The sequence below is a fragment of the Echinops telfairi genome, unplaced genomic scaffold (assembly GCF_000313985.2).
Source record: "Echinops telfairi isolate 266 unplaced genomic scaffold, ASM31398v2 ScPeMD7_3;HRSCAF=10, whole genome shotgun sequence".
Lineage (NCBI taxonomy): Eukaryota > Metazoa > Chordata > Mammalia > Afrosoricida > Tenrecidae > Echinops > Echinops telfairi.
In genome coordinates, this window is record NW_022103899.1 from 50,226,298 (window position 1) to 50,232,545 (window position 6,248).

Genomic DNA, 6,248 nt, shown 5'->3' on the forward strand with positions numbered 1-6,248 from the left:
GTTCAACGTCTTGCAAGGAAGTTTTATGGTGCTCTCATCAAGTACATCTTGCAGCAGTTGCACTCTGTAATACAGTGAAGACTTAGGGCTTCCTTCTCCATTCATTTGGGCTTTCCAAGAGAATTTGATTGCTATGGAATTTCTCTAAGTTTACATTGTGTCTGTATATGAGTATTTTTCAGGAGACTTGGTGGCACCATAATTAAGCATTCAGCTGTAAACGAAAAGGTCAGTAATTCAAATTCATTAGTCACCCCATGGGGGAAAAATGTGACAGTCTGATTCTGGAAAGATGTACAGCCTTGGGAACCTTATCAGGAGTACTACGCCCCCACAGCATCACTATCAGTCAAAATTAACTCAATGACATGAGTTATACATATTCCATTTTTAAATAATAAAAACCTTTATTCTAGCTTCTGACAAGACATTAAAATATTTGCAACATTTTTCAGGGAAGGAGGGTGTTAACTTCACTCGTTATTGATTTTTTCATATTTAATCTATCTTAACAAAGGTTAAACAATTGAATATTTACAACCATTGTTTTATCTGAATCCATATTGAGGACATCCCAGGTGAAAGTATTTAATAATGAGTCATAGGCAAAATATGATGCATTGCAGAAAACAAATATCCAGAATGAATATGAACTTATCAAAGTCATTTTATTTGTATCATTATGTTAACAGCTCAGCTCAGCTCAGCTCTTCCTGATAAATATATGTGTAGTTCCTTAGCTGCTTCGCCTCTCAAGGCCAATGAGAGATGGCCCAACAGTGTTTCACCCCCCCACCCCAGAATTCCAGGAAAATTTAGATGTAACTGTGGCTGCACCTGAACTAGATGCTGCTGAAGTTAAAGCCAGGCTGTATCCTGAGTCCCTAACATGGGCTGCCTCTGCTCAGAATCAAGGACATGAGCCCTGATGCCCAAGCCCGCTCTCCACCATCTGTTCAAAGACGCAGTTTACCCAAATGGGTGCCACTAGGACCTCTCTCCTACATACAGCCGAAGAGCTCTGGTTATGTCTCTTGGGTTGGGGGAAGTATACTTGGCTGAGCAAGCACCTGCTTCTTGTTATATTGGGAGTTTCCTTTTTACAGGAGAACTCCACCCCCCACCACCACCCCACCCCTAGTGGAAGACAGATTGACAGAGAATCCTCCCAGATCTCTCTCTCTCTCTCTCTCTCTCTCTCTCTCTCTCTCACACACACACACACACACACACACACACACACATTACTCCATATATGGAAGCATGTTACAAGTAAACTGCTCTTCCCATTCTGAGCCCTTGTTCCTGTGGGACAGAGGGTGAAATGCCAGCTTTAGAGCTTGTGCAAATACATTATATTCTAAAGAAAAACCAATGAGTGATCAAACCCCACTCTTCCTTCCCAGGAAAACATTCCATTAAAATTCTGAAATGGGCTACTAGAGGCTTGAATCAAGGAATATTACCGTATATACTCGAGTATAAGCCGACCCGAATATCAGCTGACACACTTAATTTCACCATAAAAACTGCATTAAAAATGTGTGGGAAAAACTCGGCTATACACGGGTATATACGGTAATCTTAAAACAGAGTGTCTGGCTATTGAAAAAGTTAGCACACTCAGCTGCAAACTATAAGGGTTGCAGTGCAAGTTCATCCACAGGTGCCTAGAAAGAAAGGTCGGGTGATCTACAAAATAAACCATTGACAATCATAGGGAATGCAGTTCTACTCTGACGCACATGAGAATGAACGCTGAACTCCATAGATGTTGGTTGACTTGTTAGTATTATTAAAACCATGGATGTGTTGTGAGTCCATGGGGTGTTGGTTGACTGAACTTTGCTTAACTACTGTCTGGGTTTCCTCCAAAACAGAGAAAGCTGCTTCTCATTTTCTTCCCTCTCTATTGCTGGTGTTATTATTGTTCACTGTCTCCCAGTCATTTTCAACTCAGTGACCCAATGTTCAATAGAACACTGCCTCACCTGTGCCTTCCTCACAATTGCTGCTATGTTTGAGCCCATCGTTGTAGCCACTCCATCAGTGCATCTTGTCATGGGTCCTCCTCTATTTCACCAATCAGAGTGTCCTATTCCAGGGACTCATGTCTCCGAAGAACATGTCCAATGTGTGTGAGAGCAATGGATGGAATATATCCTATAGCATTTTACATTGAATACATTCACTTTTTGCAAGATGATCCATCCATCCCGCCTTCTCAGACCAAATCATCTTGATGAGTCTCCTTCTAAACACAAGATGTTTCCCCACACCTCATGGCTTCAGTGAGTGGCTCCCTCCTTTGCCATCCAAATACATCCTCTTTTTAATATCATGGTGACATTTATTGGGGAAGATTAACATTGTCTGCAATTAATTTTTCCCCACGCTTTATTTCTTTCTGCAATTAATTTGTGGATAGGTGTCTCCCACTAAATATGAGTCCCTTGAAAACCAAGGCAACGGTTTTGTGTTTGTAAAGCCAATGAATGGATTGCCTCACTGAGTTCCCCTCCCATTCTTCTACTCATTCCCAAGACCCTCATCTTGTCTTTCAAATACAATGTGCCTCTTATCACTTCCTGTGACATGGTCTCAATCCCCAAATGGGCCTGCTCAGTTTACTAGAAGACAATGCCGTGGGCACTTCATTGAAACCTCTTACTGGGAGATTACTTTCAACGTTTTCCTGCGCTATAGCACAGAGTTTGTTCAACCTTGAGGATCGTGACTTTCAACATGGGAACCTGGCTGAGTCCAACTTGGTAAACTTGCTATTTAGCGATTTTGTTATTGTAAGAGGGTCTGTTCTTCTACATTATTTTAGGTTGCTGAATTCCATTTGCTTTAGAGTCTTGGGTGGTTAAACTGCATGCTGCTGTCTCTCTATCATCTCTCTCTGCAGAGGTTTCTCTAAATGATACTTCCCAGGCATGTCCTTGGCTGGAGCTCACAGTGTGGGAAGAGGGTGCCAACAGCAAGGCAGTAACCAGTTTTATTTGTGTAATTGCTTGTTCTCAACAGCTAGAGTAATTTGCAAAATGGCTCCTTTGTGTGTCTCTGTCTTATATAAATCGAAAGACATGGGGTGATTTCTGCTGACTCCGTGTAAGGCACACTCTTTCAGATGGCTGAGCACCCAAATTAAGGAAATGTGAGGTTTCTGTCATTTAGTGACCCTTTATTTTCAGGGTGAACCTGACATTTGACTGTGGCATCAAGAAACTCTCATATCACTCGTCTCATTCCACACGCCACGGACCTGGTCCCTCTGTGAACCTTTCTGGAGGTGGGCTCTTGCTCAGAGTGAACGTGTGGCTGGTTGTTAGGTGCCCTCAGTGGATTCTCACTTACAATGAACCCATCTACAACAGAATGGCACAGGCAACAGGGTCTCTGCCCAGTCTTGTACCATCTTCCCAATCATTGCTGTATTTCCTTTCAGTGTTGCCGACACTTTGTCAGGCTTCTTGTCATTGAGAGTCTTCTTCTGTTTAGCTAACCTTCCATTTAACAAGCCTGATGACCTTTCTTGATAACAAGTCCAAAGTACAGGAGCTGTGACCTCGCCATCCTTGACAGAAGGGACAATCTGGCTCTGTTTCTTGCAAGAAAGATGTATGCATGCTCCTGGCAGTCTGTGGTCTAGTCGATATTCTTTGTTCACACTATAGTTAAAAAGCATCAATTATTTCATTTTCCTAATTCATTGGCCAGCTTTCCAATGCATCTGAAGCGATTCAAAATCCTGTATCTTGGAGCAGGTTACGCTTTAGTGTTCACAGGGACACCTTTGCTTTTAACTTTTTAAAGAGGTTTCTGCAGAAGATTTGCCCAGTGCAGTAAGTTATTTGCTTTCTTGACTGCTTCTTCCCCAGACACGGTTTGTGCACCCAAGTAAAATGAAATACTTGAGAACATCAATTCTCTGGTTAGCGTGATGTTGCTTATTGGTCGTGTCGTGAGGCCTTTTTTTTTCTTTGGGTTGAAGTGTAATTCTAGGCGATAGTCCTTTGACCTTCATCACTAAGCCCTTCAAACACGCTTCCCTTTCAGCAAACAAGGTGGTGTCACCTGCGTACCATAGGCTGCTAATTAGTCTTCCTCCAAACGTGGTGCCATGTTCTTCAAAGAATCCAGCTGCTCAGATTATGTTCCTGGAAACAGACTGGAAAAATATAATGAGACGATGCAACCCTGATGGACATCTGTCCTGATTCAACCGTATAGTCCCCCCTTCCATGTGATCGACTGTCTCTTGGTCTATGTACAGATTCCTCATGAGCAAAATTAGATGCTTTGAAATTCTCATTCTTGGCTATGTTATCCAGAGTTTGTTATAATCAATATATTTGAATGCCTTTCCTTAATCAGTAAAACATAGGTAAATATCTTTCTTCTATTTCCTGCTTTCGCATAAGATTCTTTTGAAATTAGCAATAATTTCACATCCTCTGGAGACTCTGGATTGAATTTCTGCATTTTTGTTGATATATAACTGCAATCATTTTTAATTATTGTTAGAAAAACTTTACTTGCATGTGAAATTAGTGATATTTCTCAATAATTTCTGGGGTTAGTAATGCCCTAGAAGTGACCTTCAATCAGGGACAATAAATTTCTCAACACCTAGAAAAAAATTTCTGAACTATCTTCTATATAGCCTCAAGAGAGGTCCCATTAATCTTAAGGCCCAATTGCCCAAAGCAGGAACCTATTTGTAATTCACACTTTATAGACTTTTACAAAATGTGTAATGATATATCACATTTACCCTTCCAAGAGTGTTAACCTGTACAATTTGTGAAACTAATCACATTAGTCATGTTGTGAAGCTATTAGACCACTATCTATTTTTCTACTACTTCCTGCTTGGTATGCCACTGTGCTACCCACACTTGTATTATCTAAATCTTCCATCTGGCACATCCTAGTCATCAGGGTTTCATCAAAAGACTCTTCTGCAAAGAATAATTCCAAGTCCTTTCCAGCTTAAAGCAAATATAAGGGTATACATAGTCCATACATCAATGTCTTCCAGGCCCAAGAATTCCCAAGAAAAAAATGCATTATTTGACCCACCACCCTGCCTGGGCCCATTTTACAAGTAAGAGATCTAGAGAACATTTGGAAGAAAATGAATTGACAACCAGACCTCTATTTATATACAGAGGCAGGTTAGAAGGCAGGTAGAGGCAGGGAAAAAGGCCTACATTCTCAACATTGGCTAATCATTAGATTCATCTGGTGACCTGGTGAAACACCATCTCCTTGGGTTCCTCTTCCTAGAGCAACGGTTCTCAGCCTATGGGTTGTGCCCCCTTTGGGGCTCAAACTACCCTTTCACAAGGGTCCATTGATCCATAACAGTAGCAAAATGACAGTTGGGAAGTAGCAATGAAAATAATTTTTTTGGTTGGGGGGGTCACCACAACATGAGGAACTGTATTAAAGGGTTGTGGCATTAGGAAGGCTGAGAACCACTGTCTTAGCGACTCTGATCCATTCGGTTGCAAATAAAGCCAAGGGATCTGTATTTTCATAGGATCGCATGTTTGGGAACCTAGGATTTAAAGGAAAAAGATACCCAGGTGCACCTAATTCAGGGAGGCTCTGGTATTTGGGTCATAGGACCTCATGTTGCTTCTTGTCCATAAGTGACAGCTCCTTCAAAGCCATCTGCACTTCTAGGGAGTATGCTGGTTGTACTTCCTCAAAGACAGGTTTCTTTGTTCTTCTATCAGAATATTCAAGCTATAGAACAATGTCATTGATATTGCATGCAAGTAAAATTTTGCTTAAAATCACCCAACAATGGTTGCAGCAGTCCATTGGCAGGGTACTGCCAGAAGTTCCAGCCAGATTCAGAAGAGGATGTGGACCAAAGGATATGATTGCTGAAGTCAGAAGGATCTTGTCTCAAAGCAAAGAATATCAGAAAGATGTTTACTTGTGTTCCATTGACTCTGAAAAGGCATTCAACTTGTGGACCACGATAAAATGTGGGTAATCTTGAGAAGAATGTAATTCAGAATACTCCATTGACTACAAAGGACAGCACCGAAGACAGAGCCGAGGAAGAGGGGCAGGTCTGCCCAGACCACATGGGAGAAAATAAGAGAGAAAGATAGAGGTGGGAGGGAGAAAGAGAGAGAACAGCATCCTGGTCCACCAAGCTTCAAGAACAACATTCCTGTTCAGAGTAACCCCAAGCACAAAGAGGACCTTAGGGCCGGTCTCAC